This window comes from Apodemus sylvaticus, chromosome 3 (genome assembly GCF_947179515.1).
Source record: "Apodemus sylvaticus chromosome 3, mApoSyl1.1, whole genome shotgun sequence".
Classification (NCBI taxonomy): domain Eukaryota; kingdom Metazoa; phylum Chordata; class Mammalia; order Rodentia; family Muridae; genus Apodemus; species Apodemus sylvaticus.
In genome coordinates, this window is record NC_067474.1 from 135,705,508 (window position 1) to 135,718,938 (window position 13,431).

Here is a 13,431-nt window from a genome sequence, read left to right on the forward strand (position 1 = left end):
CAGGAGACCAGCGGAGCATCTTAGGGGCTTGAGCGGCCCCCAACCCATTTCTTAGAGCTTCACTTCTTCCAGGCCTACTCTTCAAGGGTACACCTAGACGATCCAGATTCCAGAGGCCCCGCCCACCATCAGGCCCCGCCCACCTGGCCCCGCCCCATCCACTAATCCCTCCCATCAGCCCCAGGCCCCGCCCCTGGCAGGGCCCGCTTCCTCCCGCCAGCCGTGGCTCGAGCTTTGCACCCGGCGGCGACTGAGAACTGTGTGGCGACTGCGGAGCCAGCAGCGCAGGCGGGCGGAGCAGAGCTGTCCGGCCCGGTGGCGGGCGATGCCCCCGTGAGTCTCTGTCGCTGCCCCTCCCCGCCCCGCGTCCCTACCCTTTCGGAGTCCGCGCCCGCTTGGGGCCGGGCCGCGCCTACCGCCGGGTCCGCGGGGCGGGGTCCCGGGGCAGCACCTGCCTTGCCTTGCGGCGCCACTCCGCCAGCGGAACCCCGCTCCAGGCGTGGACCCCGGCCCCACCTCGGGGTAAGTCAGCAGGCCTTGCGCGCCTGCGAGTGGGCGTGGGGAGGGGGCTGCGGTCAGGGGACCACTCCGGGAAGGGGGGTTCCGGCCAGCGCCGAGCGCTACGTAGGGATGTATTCCATATCTGGGGGGCGGGGGGCTCCGCGATGCGCACATCCTGGGATGACTGTGGGGCGGGGGCTGAGCCTGGGGAAACCTGGAAAATGGGGTAGGAACCCCAGAATCTGGAGTACTTTGCTGACGCTCAGGGCTCACCTGGGGCCCTGATCTTCAACAGCATTGCTTCGGCTGGCATTTTTGCAAAGTGCTTAAAATCCCTCCTGGAAAGGTAGCCTGCCTTTCTCCCTCCTGCCTCTACCCTGGTTGGGAAGCGGCCACTTTTTCCTTCCAACGTGACACCATTGTACCCAGAGAAACACTCCCCTTCTTAGTAAAAAGGAGAGGTGGTGCTCACGCAGCCTCAGGGTGGGAAAAGGGGGCTTCTGGGAAGCTAGGAAAAAGTGGTCAGGGGCACGATGGGTCACACAGGGCTTCAGGAAAGCTTGGCAAGACCCTTCATGGGCTATTCTGGCATCTTGTTCCTTTGGGAGAACAGGGCCCCTTGGCTGGCTTCCTGGCTGCCTGGATCCCAGGCCCCCATTACCCCTGTACGACCCAACCTCAGGGAGTGGGTTTCCCCTCCTAGTGTCTCAGAAGCTAATGAATGGTCGGTCCATAGCTCTTGTGGTTCCTGGCTAAGGTGGGAAATGTCGTAGCTAAGCCGAGTAACAAGGCGCCCTAGGTGGCACTGCCATCAGGGACCTTCAGGGCTTGGGCCTGGGGGAATTGCTGTGTCCAACCCTGTCTCTAAGGGTGATCTCTATGAGAGAGAAGGAAGGCAGCTGCTTTTCCTATTGCCCTGTTCTCTGCTGGTGATGACTTCTCTCTGGGCTTTGGGACCTGAATGGTGGAAAGAGGGTCTTTCACCAAGGGATTGACAATCCATCTCCACAGTTGCTGCCAGCCACCAATTAGTCCATACTCACAATCGTGCAGCTGCCAACTGTCCCTATAGGAAAGTGAAGAGGGTGGCCCAATGGAACACTCTCTGGGCAGGGGGCTGCTGGGGAGGGGTCCATGCAGGTTGTGTTTAAACCAGGTAGTCGGGGACTTCTGTAGGTTCTGCAGCCACTGGCTGTTTACAAGGGGTAAAGCCCCAGAGCTGATTAAACTTGTCTTCGAACCCTGGCTCTGCTACTTTCTGGCTATGTGACGTGAAAGGAATCCCTTGCTTTCTCTGAGCCTCTTTCAGCAAAACAGTCCTACGGTTTAGAAGGAATAAATACGGTGGTAGGTTTGAGCAGCTTATCCCTTAGCCCTCGTGAGCTCAGTGGGTAACTGCGGAACTATAAGCAACTCTGTGCCCAGCATTTGCTGGGGCAGGCATGCTGGGGCCAGGAGCTGAGGACTCAGCAGGGACCTTAGTCCCTTCCTCCAGGGGATGTAATCCGTATAGGTGTTGCCATCTTAACTATTCTCTCTCCCTCCTTGCCACTCCTAGTTGCTGGACATTGATTGGATTTTACTCTTCGGAGCCTGGGCTTGAAGCTGCTGTCTCTCTATCTCTCTGTCTTCTCACCCTGAGCAGTTTCAGAGTCTGGGGTTGGGGGCGGGGCTATGGGGGGGGTCTGGATGATATCTGTCCATAGCTAGAGTAGTAGCTGGCCCTTTAAGGAGTGAAGAAAACAATTATCAGGCCTGGGCATTGCATCAGCTGGAGCCTGGAGGGTCTCAGGGGAGGGGGAGGGAGGCTGGTGGTTGATTTCATTAGTGCCATGTGAGAACTCTCACCTGAGTCTGCCCCACTCCCCAGCTGAAGCCTTTTACCCCCAGGCACTAGCCACCCCAGGGCTCTCTGACCTTAGGAGCCCTACTTTGGAAGGCTTTTCTGTGTCCCCCACTCTTGTCAGGAGCCCAGGCGCAGGGTGTGCAGGGTGTGTAGGGATGTGGCTCTCACACAGCCTTTTGCTGACTATGGCAATGACTCTTGCTGCTAGCAGTCTGCTGACTTGGGGTGCAGAGTATTCTCCTACAGCAATATTCTGCCAATAATGGGGTGCCTCCACCACTTGTGTTTGCCTGATCTGGGGGTGTTTCTCTCACAGTGGGTACGGATGACTTGGCCACCGGCCTCTTTTCATGATGGGGCTGTGTGCATAGAGATGTCTGTTACCAGATAGGAGCTCTGTGGGTGAGATGGATTGGTTTTGAGTGGTGAGTCACAAGGGTGTGGGGTCAGTGGCAGAGAGAAGACAAGGGACTTGGGCATCGGACAGAGTAAGGTTCATGTCTTCCACTTGTGACCACTACAGATTTCCAGCTCAACTCCTCAGCTGGCTTTGGAAAGTAAGAATTATCGCTGTGCTTGGTAGTGCATGCCTGTATGCCGTGTGGTTGGGAAGGCAGAGGCAGTGGGGTTGTTGTTGCAGGATTAGTTTACATAGCAAGGTTCAGGCCAGACAGGGCTACAGAATGAGACCTTGTTTCAAAAACTGCAACTCAACCAGGTCTGCTTTGCATCCTAACTGGCCCGGCTACCTAGAAGGTGCCCCAGGATTAAGTGTGATGTCAGAATATGCAGCCAGTCTTGGGCAGGTGGAGCCCTCTCTGATGATTCTCATCCCTTGCAAGTTTGGACTCCGCACACTTAAAAGATAGCTGAATAAAAAGCTTGAGTCTGGTGGCCCTCTAATCCCAGCTGATGGCAAGTGGGCTAAACTGAGCTATATAACAAGTTGAAGGCTAGCCTGGGCTACATGAGACCTTGTCTGAAACACAAAACAAAACAACCCAGGATACCTCTCAAGGTCACTGCACGAGAAACAAGAAAGGGAAGGCAGAGGAGGAGTGAACACTCTTGCCTCTTTTGTCAGATGACACATCAGTCCACCCAGTACCACGGGTGCAGCAAAGCTCTAGCGACTCCTTGGGCAGCTCCTTGCTCTGTGGAACACACTCTCTAGCAGAGTCATGGTCTAGAGTAGGTGATTACATAGGTGACATGTGTTGAAAGCAAGGGATCATAGACCCCATTACTGTAGGGTGCTCCCCTACTTTGAGAATGTTCTAGAAGGGCGTCCAGAGAGGCTGACCTCTTAGCTGATCATGGAGAATGCCAAGTAAGGGAGGCAAAGAAGCAAGGATGAGAGCGAGAGGCAACAGTGTTTCCAGCTCCTGTGGTGTGGGCAGAGCCTGGTGGTATAGCGGAGGGGTGTGTGGCAGGTTTGGAGAGAGCCAAGCTCCACAACCCCGGGTTAGCAGGATAAGAGAGGTGTGAGGGTTATCCTGAAGCCAGTGGCAACCCCTAAAGGGTTTTAAGGATTGGAGACAGGGTCAGACTTCCAGAGAGAGTGTGTTTTGCAACCTATGGGCTCAAGTGAGCCTCCTTGTGAGTGACCTTTTGCCCTCCCTTAGCTCTTCCCTTGAGTAGCAGCAGAGATGGTGCCCAGGGAGCCCTTGTTTATGTGGCTCTTCCCAGGAGGGAACCGGTTCTAGTCTCTCCAGATCCCTCTCTGTGGGCTAAGCCACATCTCAGCCTTGTTGACCTGAAGCTCAGCCCTTGGGGCCAGGTTTTCCCAGCCTCCAGGGAGTCAGAGGGCAAGGTGTAGAGCTTTGAAAACTGTCTGCTCTGTGTTTGAATCCTAACTCAGCAGTTCATGAGCAGAGCAAGACTGCAGCTAAACCTTAAGGTCATCAACTATACAACGGGAAGAGGGAAGTGAAAGTCTCATTGGAAATTGTAAGGCCTCACACGAGGGATAGCGTGGCAGGAATCCTGTGCTTAGTAGGACCTCATTCTTTTTAATTTTCTGCTGCCACTGTTTGGAAAGAGTGGTTTTGAACAAGGGACCTGAGCTCTCATCCAGCACTAGGTTTTTCATATTACCTAGCTCACAATCCAGAGAGGACGCAGAGTTGAACATAGCTCCTGAATAGAGGACATCATAGATGGGAGGTGGTCCGAATGCAGAAGGATATTAATGCCAGTAAGGCTTACATGGTGTTTACCTTATGGTCCCTCTGTAAGTACTGTATACACCTATTTTCACTAGTGAGGAAAAAAATAATGATCCTCTCCATGGTGTAGACGAGGGAACTAAGGTTCTTTGACCACAGCCTCACAGTTTACCAAGAGGAAGATCTGAGATTCATAGACAGGGTATCTATCTAGTAGCAAGACAGCAGGTCTGGGCTGGGAAGTTTCCACCTAGGTAAGGGGCTGTCTGAGCTGAGCCTGAAAGAACTTGGCATTCATTCATTCATTCATTCATTTCATAGGATCTTACTGGGTAGTCCTGGCTTGCTTGGCCGCTACTTTCAACTTGGGGGCAATTCTCCTGTCTCAGTTCCTCAGGTGCTAGAATTATAGATATGCACTGTCATGCTTGGAAGGGAGAACGTGGCTTTGCCCAGAGGGATAAAGGGATACGGAGGAAGGGAACACTTTCATCTGGACATTATCTAAGCCCAGGGCATGCTCCTTGGCTGGGAGAGGGAGCTTCAAGGCCAAATGCCTCTGGGGTCTGAAAGCTTTTGGCTTCATGATTCTGACCGCGCCAGCCCGGAATCGCTGGCCTCTCTGCCCCAAGTCCTGCTGTTGCCATGGCACCTGAGTTACACTGGTCCCTCTTTCACCACCCTGCCCCCTTGCCTGCCTTCCCCAGGTCATCTCACTTACTCTTCTGAATTTGGTCATCCCTTCCGAGTTCACTACCTGATCTCACTGCTCCCTAGACACCACCTTAGGATGGAACCCAGGTCCCCAGCTCCACCCACCTGCACCTGCTCTGCTTCCAGGGTCCCTGGCTTGTCTCTATCACCGTCACCATCACCCACCCACTTGCTCAAGCTGGATGCTGGAAATTCTCCTGGACACCTCCCTGCCTTCGCCCCCACAGCCCACAGCCAAGCCTAACAAGCCTGGCTCTCCAGCGGTCCTCTCTCAGGTCAGGGCTGCAGCCCCTCTTCCTGACCATACCTCCTTCTGAACACCACTATCTGTCACCTAGACACCGATGACAGCCTCCTACCTGGATTCCTTACACTCTCGTGACTGCCCCACTTGCTGTCGTTTGGTGGATGGAGCCAGCACGATCTTCTAAAGATAAATGTTTGACTGTGTCATTTCCCTGCTTAAGACTTCCAGGACTTCTTAGAATAAAATCCAGATTTACTGACGCAGTCTCCAGGGCCCTGCCTGGGTAGTCTGTTTCTTACCTCCCTTTTTACATCATCTTCTCCCATTCTTTCTTAACCTCCACTGGAGGAGGTTCACACACACTGTCCCAGGTACACACCCCATCCTGGGGCCCTGCTGACTCTTCCCAAGTGTTACCACAACAGAGAAGTCTAAAAGCTAGATGCTCCATGTCCATAGGACCGCCGCCTCCTCCTCCTTCTTCTCTTTCTCCTCCTGTGTGTGCATGTCTCTCTGTGTGTGGTATGGTTTATGTTCATGAGTGTGCAAGTACACATATCCATGATATGATCTCTCAGTGAACTGAAAGCTCATGGTCTTGTCTGGCCAGCAAGATCCTCCCATTTCTGCCCTCTAATCCTGAACACACACACACACACCCCACAGAGCCTTACCTGGATTTTTACATGGGTGCTGGGATTCGAACTCAGGTCTTCATGCTTGCACAATGAGCACTTAGAGACTAAGCCTCAGACCCAGGATCTTGTACTTCTTTATGACACGTGGCACCCTATACTTGTTCCTCGTCCTCTTTGTTCGCCTGAGCATTCAGTGGGTCTGGAACCTGTGTTACCCAGCCCTGTGTTACCCAGCCCTGGTACATAGTAGGTACGCAGTGAGTTGGCTGGTGCATGTACCAAAGAGCAAGTGCCTCATCCTGCAGCGTCCTCAATGGCCTCTCTACCACCAGGCCTTCCTTTTTCAATCTTTTCTCCACACATCCCCAGAGTGATCGTTCCAAAACATAGAACTGACCCTGTCACCCCCTGCTACTTAAAATACTTCAATAGCTCTCCATAGCCGACAGGAAAAAGCCTCAGCTTCTTAGCATGGTATTCAAAGCTCTTTATGATCTGTACCCGACTCCCTGTCCATCCCCACCTCTCCTGCTTCCGTAGCGTGCTTTGAACAGCTGGCTGTTTCTCCAGCAGGCCAGTCTGTTTTGTGCCTCTGTGTACCTACACATGCTGTTCTCTCTGCTTATGACAGCTCACCCGCCACCCCTCCCCCCAGTGCAGAATTGTTCGCCCATCCAGTGTGGCTAGCCCACCCTGCCCCCTCCCCATCAGTGTCAAGACCACCTAAGTGTCTCCTTCTGATAAGCCTGAAGCTCGGGTACAGTGCGTGTTTTTAGGGTGCTCATCCTTATATCTCCAGTAGCTTCTCTTCTGTCTTAATTAGGAAAAGGCAGGCAAACCAACTTCAATAATAAAGATTTGTTACAGGAGGTGGGGTATGGGGTAGGGGGGGTGTGATGGATGGAGGAACAGATATCACAAGTCTAGGGAGGCGGGACCTGGAAGGCCAGGAGAATTTGAATCTTCATTCTCTGCATGCTGCTGGCTGCCTTTGCCTATCTGTTCCCTGACTGGATTCTGGTATTGTGACCCTGGATTCTGGCCATACTTAGAATTAGCACCTAGGGCTTGGCAGATCTAAGTTCAAATTCCCAGGAGAAGATCTGATTGGCTCTGAGGGAGTTAGTTACTACTCTGAATCACTCACCTTTAATCTGCTAGGAGGGATGGCAAAGTCAGAACCTTCTTCCAGTGTGTGTGTGTGTGTGTTGGGGGCGGGGGTCACTGTTAGCCAGGCAAGTGCTTTGGAAGATGTCTGCTATGTGTTAAGGTGGGGCAGGCAGGTGGGCAGAGTGCCAGCCTTCTATGCAGACAGCACCTAGCGAGAGGGGGCCTGGAATGTGACTTAGAGGAAACTCATTCCAGGGTAATGGTAGCTAGGGCAGGCACTGACGAACTTGTCACATGTGGTTCAGGGCCCAAGCACAGACACAAGGTGTGGGATGATGGATTTCTCTACTCTGGAATGGGGCGGGGCAAGGCCTGGGCACTCAGAATTGCATTTCATCCCAGTCTCCCTCCAGTGCTAGGGATTAATTCCAGGGCCTCATACACACTGAACAAGTCCTCATCTACCAAGCTACAGCCTTAGTATTTGAACTTTTGAGACACCATCTCACCTTTTAGCCCAAGTTGGCTTCAAATTCACATTCCTCCTGTTTCAGCCTTCCAAGTGATAGGACAACAGGTATTGAACCACCACACCAACCAGAATTATCTTCCCTCTCAAATCATGCTCCTCCTTTAAGACTGAACTCACCAGTGGGGGCATACACCTTTAATCCCAGCATTCAGGAGGCAGAAGAAGGTGGCAGATCTCTGAGCTTGAAGCCAGCCTGGTCTAGAGAGTGAGTTCCAGGGCAAATGGGGCTACACAGAGAAACCCTGTCTAAAATAATAATAGTGATGATGATGATGATATAATTACTGTTATATACATTATATATAATAACAGTGATAATAATAACAATTTCCTTTCCTCATGAAGAACCATCTCACTCCCGTCTCACCTGCTAGTTGTTCTTGACCTGTGTTGATTCTGTTCTTCTTGCTTTCTTAGTAATAAACCACCTGACACTTCCTCTATACCAGGCACCATCCGTTCCTGGTTCCGTTATGCCTTAAAGATACAGCTGTGCTGTTATTTGGTCCATTTTGAAGACAGGGAAGCTGAAGTTTGGACAGGTCGTGTTGATGACGTAGCGATGTTCCTCTGTATAACTCCAGGGCAAAACTCCTACTCTTGGCTGCTTCCTCTGCTGCCTGTTTGCTCTTTGGGGTTGGGAGGCCCTATACGCATATGCCGGTAACCATCCGTCTGCCGTCCCCACTGCCCAACCCAGGATCACCCAGAGTGAGGGTGATGTCATCTGTGTGGGAATCAAAGCTCCTACTCGTGAAGCTGTATGACTGTGGGCAGGTCTCTTAACCTGTCTGGGCCTCTTCTCATCATAAAAATGCAGATTAAAATTCCTGCTGTGAGAAATTGTAAATAGGAAAAAATAGCCCTGAGCAACTTCTTTTTTAAAAATTGATATTTATTCATTTGTGTGTATGTGTACACAGGTGTACACCATAACATACATGAGGAGGTCAAAGGACAACGTGTAGACATTCTCTCTCCTTCCACTGTGTGAGTCTTAAGGATCCAACTCAGGTCATCAGGCTTGGCGGTAGGGACCTTTACCTGCTGAGCTATCTCGTCAGCCCCAAGGGGAGCGATTCATATAAAATGGTTATTCCAGAATGGGTGGCAGCAACAGGGTGCCAGCTGTCTGCTGTGCTCAGCTCCTTTGGGAGGAAGGCAAGGTGGGTGGGCTCCCATTCAGTAGTGTGCCACTCTCAGTGGGACCCAAGATGGTGTGCAGGGACTCCCAGATCTGCTGTGGTATAATCTCAGCTTCCTTGGTGAGAACATTAGTTTTATCTCAACTCTAACATGCCCAGGGTCACCCCCAAGGAGAATGAGTTTGTATAGTTGTGAATGTCTCTCAAAACTCTCCAATCCCTCCCGACTTTCTCTCGGCAGAGAGATCTCAGACAGGGTTGAGCGCTATGGTTGGAGACTCCACGTAGCTGAACTGTAGTAGCAGAGCTTTGCTTATTTGGTCTGATTTTCTGAGCCGATCTCACGCTCCTAGGCTGACCTGGCATTTATAGGAAACCCAGGCCGGCCTCAAACTTCTGGTGTCATAGTGCCCCCACCTCTCTGGTGCTGGGGTTACAGTGTGAGCTGCCAGGTTTGTACAATTACATTCATTTCTTTTGAGTGGGTGAGTGGGTGAGTGGGTGAGTGGGTGGGTGGACACATGCCACCGTGTGTGAGTGGAGATCTGAGGACAACTGTGGGAGTCAGTTCTCCTCCTTCCACCACGGGGGTCCCAGAAACTGAACTTCAGCCCTCAGGTTTGGAGGCAGGGGACTTTTACCTGCCCAGCCGTCTCGCCAGCCCAGAACACTGTTGTTTTGCTTTGCTTATGTTTCTAGTCTCTTCCTATTTATTAAAGGTGATATTGACTTTTCTGTTTATAGTAGCAACAGAATTTCTGTTTAAAATAATTCATTTAAGTTGAAAGTGTCAATTTAAAGAAAATAATGGACAGGAGACCGGGGTTTGGCAAAAATCATCATTGTGGTACACTAATGTGTGGAGAATGCAGATCTGTGGTGGGGGCAGGGAATCAGAGATGTGGACCTTTTGCCTACGGAATCTTGGAAGTTGTCCCTCCCATCTGCCTACAGATATTGAAGGTTTCTCCTGCTGCGTCGTTCTGCTCGCCTCTCCTCTGCGTACTCTTGCTCAGGCGCTCCTCCTCTTCCTCCTCTTCCTTCTCCCCCTCCTCTGACTTTTCCCTCTCCTCCCTTCCTTCCTTTTTGGTGGTGCCGGGGATCAAACCCACTTCTCCCTCATGCTTTCTCACCAGCCCTGGCTTGGGCCGTTCCTTGGTTTTGTTTTGAGTTGTAGTTTGTTTGTTTTGGAGAGGTGGTTATGCTTTGAGACCCTTGCAATGATCTACTGAAGACAGGAGAATTTATGTGTGGTCCCCGTTTGAAAGGGCCTGTTGGTGTTTAGATGTCTGGATGGGGTTAGGAGAGACTCTCACTCCAGACCAGGACTTGGGATAGTGTGGTAGGATGGGCTCTTATATCACGGTCCTCCTGCCTCCATACACAGCACTGACTTCGGAGCTGCCTGGGAGTCTGGGGCCCCGGGCTGCAGCGAGGGAGCTGCAGGCAAGGGAAGCAGTCCTCAGAGCTTCGTGTCCCAGAGCTTGGAGCCCTAGGGTCCCCATTTCCCGGCTCCTCCTTCTACATGCCTCTTCGTGCCTGTTTGTCTCTGAGGGCTGGACTGCAGCGACCAAAAACAACTCAAAAACTAGGTTTCTCCACAGGGCTCAAGTCCAGAGCAGAGACTGCAGAAAGGAAGGAGGACAAGAGAGGGGTCTGTCTGTGTCCTGCCTGATCACAGTCACAGCTTGTGTACCTGCCTGGGTACCAGGAAAGTGGGAACCTGGGCAGAGTGTGGGTGTGTGCTGTATATCCATGGTGAGAGGGGTCACTATCAAGACATTGTGTGTGTGTGTGTGTGTGTGTGTCTATGAGTGCATTCTTGCACATATGTGTGTCTGCAGTTCACTGACCCTCATGTGATATGTCTCAGTTTCTCTAAGGGAGTTTTTATGAGTAATTTGAGTTTGTGTGTGCGTGCGTGTGCGTGCGTGTGTGTGTGTGTGTGTGTGTGTGTGTGTGTGTGTGTGTATGCGCACGTGCAGATCTAATGGGTGCAATGTGTGTATAGGACTGTGGTCACTGCATCTCTGATGTGTGTAATGTGTGTCAGTGATTCACAGTAACATGTGTCTGTGCACATGTTTGTGCTCCGTGAATGCTTGTGCTTCATGCCTGAGTGCCCTGTTCCGGTAGCTTGCATGCTGGGTGTGGTTGTACTTAATGTTTGTGTGTGTGGCCTCCTTTGAACAGTGTGTGCTCTGGGTGAAGGTGTTTGTTTCACAGGCCTGGAAGAGACCTGGGGGTGAAGGAAGAGAGGCTGTTTCTGCTGTGACCAGGTCAGCTGAAGCTATGCTGGATATAAGAGGACGGTCCCCAGGGTGGGCAGTGGGCACAGCGGCGGCGCCTTCCGGCTCCGTGCAGGGCTGGTAACTGGAGCCCCTTCCCTCCATGAAATATTGATCAGCTTGGAAGGCAGCCCTGACCAGGGGAGGGGCAGGCAGGAGTGAGTGCTGGCCGCTGTCCTTGGTGCTGCTGATGCTGCCCTGCTGAGCCTCTGCTCAAGCCCGAGCTAGCTAAGGAGTGAGTGAAAGGCTTTGAGCCTAACACCATTAGCAGCCCTCAGCCTCCCGATGAGTTTACTCATCTCTGCCAGGACACCCTGTGGGTTTTTTCACCCCATCTAGGAAGGGGAAGCATGGGGAGCAGGTGAGTGTCTTACTGAGACAGGTTTCTTTCAGGATGTTTGCCCTGGGTTAGTCCTAGTTTACACATATCTATATGTGTATAGACTGTTAGTAGCAGCCCTGTCTATTCTCACAGGGGTCCTGGTGAGCAATAAATGATGTGCTTACCTGCTGGAGACTGAGCCAAACACCTGTTCCCCTGAACCTCTGTCTGTCTGGGAGTTCTGTGGCCGTGTAGGCATATATTACATGTGCCTGGAGGTACAGAAATTGTCCCTTCAGTGCTGGGCTGAGATGGACCAAGTGTTTGGGAACCCCATGGCCCCTGGGATCCTATTGTGGCCCAGGCCTTCCCCAGGGTATCAGACCCTTCCCTGTCAATTCAAAGTCTACCTTTCCTGTCGGATATGGTGGTACCCAACTGTAATCCTAGAGGTTTGGGTCAAAAGGTTGCAAGGCCAGCCTTGTCTGTATAGCAGGATCCTATCCATCCAGTCAGTTCATCAGTTCGTGTCCCCTTTGGCTGCTTCTGCTTCTGAGGCAGACCTCTCTGTGGTTTCTACAGTGAGGTGGTATGGGATTGTCCGTCTGAATTCTCAAGGCATCATCTCTGAATTTACCTTTTTTAAAAATGCCTTTAATCCCAGCATTCTGGAGGCAGAGGCAGTCAGATCTCTGAGTTCTAGGCCAGCCTGGTACACAAATCAAGTTCCAGGACAGCCAGGGATACACAGAGAAATCCTGTCTCAAAACAAAAATAAAAAAATAAAAACCAACCAAACAACAGCAAAAGAGAGACGAGGACTCACTCTGCAGCACAGACTACCCTGAACTCCTGGGATTCCCTACACTTCAGGCCCCCACATGTGGGAACTGCAGGCCTGAGCCACCGCACCCATTGTCCCTCTGTGGATCGCCTCACACCTTTCACTGTGGTCACACCTCTCACCCTGTCCTCTCCTATACTCTCTTCTGAGCACCCCACTCCATTTCTGACCCCCCTTCCTCTCCGGGAGCACACCCGTTCCTGCCCACTCACGTAGGTCCCCTGAGCTCAGTGGAGCTGCTTCCTGCCCAGTAGTCTCCTGGACCCATAGACTGCAGAGCTGGCTTAGGCTCCTTGTGACCCATTTTCCCGTTTGGCCAGTTTTGTCCTCAGGGACCTCGGGCTCTGCAGATAGTGCCGTATGTCTCCACCTCGTGGACCCATTTACTCCCTTTTCCAAAATGTGTCCCTTTACTCCCTCTAGTGTCTCCCGCACCCCGTCCCCACTCCTGCCTACCCTTCCCTCTTCCCCCGTGCAGGGCAGCAGTGCAGTCCTTCCAGCCTGTAGGAGCAGCTGTTCCCTCGATCGGCTTGTTTCTGATTCTTCACGCAGTGCCAGATTGATCTCTGGAAAGCATGGTGCTTAAATCTTGTTAGATTTCACTCCTACGGGATTAAAAGACTTGCTTCTTAGCTCCGCAGTCAGGCCCCTCGTTGACTGCTTGTAAGCACTCATTCCTGGCCCCTCTTCCTCGTTGCATTTACCTTCTCCTCTGCTATGCTCTGCTTTTGGGCCTCTGAACGTGCCTGCTCTGTGGCCTTTCCCAGTGGTTCCCACCGGTTTCCTGTACAGTGGCCTCTGTCTTCCCATTCCTCCCGTCTTCTGCTCTGCTGTGCTCTACTCCATACTTCTTCCTGATGCTGTCTCTGGTTCTCCCCGTTCTACAGTGCTCTTTCTTTTGCTTTTTTTCTTGTTTTCTTGTTTTCCCTTGGCATCTCAGGTCCATGAGTCCTGAGACCATGGTCCAGAGGCCAGTAGCAAGCTGGTGAAAAATACAGAATTCCAGGCTCCACCTGTGAGCCCTAGAGCCGGAATTGCATTTCAGCACGATCCCCAGGTGATTTGTGTCCACGTCT

At 52.1% G+C, this 13,431-nt stretch overlaps 1 protein-coding gene across 3 annotated transcripts in view; it reads left to right on the forward strand.

The window, feature by feature from the left end:
* The first annotated feature begins 210 nt into the window (after positions 1-210).
* Positions 211-13,431, forward strand: part of Rims3 (regulating synaptic membrane exocytosis 3) — a 40,784-nt gene continuing 27,563 nt past the window's right edge. For 2 of the 3 annotated variants that reach the window (XM_052177237.1, XM_052177238.1), the window contains exon 1: positions 211-522. The gene's annotated coding sequence lies outside the window, so the exon portion shown is untranslated. The remainder of the gene's footprint in view (positions 523-13,431) is intronic. The other variant, XM_052177239.1, reaches the window with a different exon arrangement.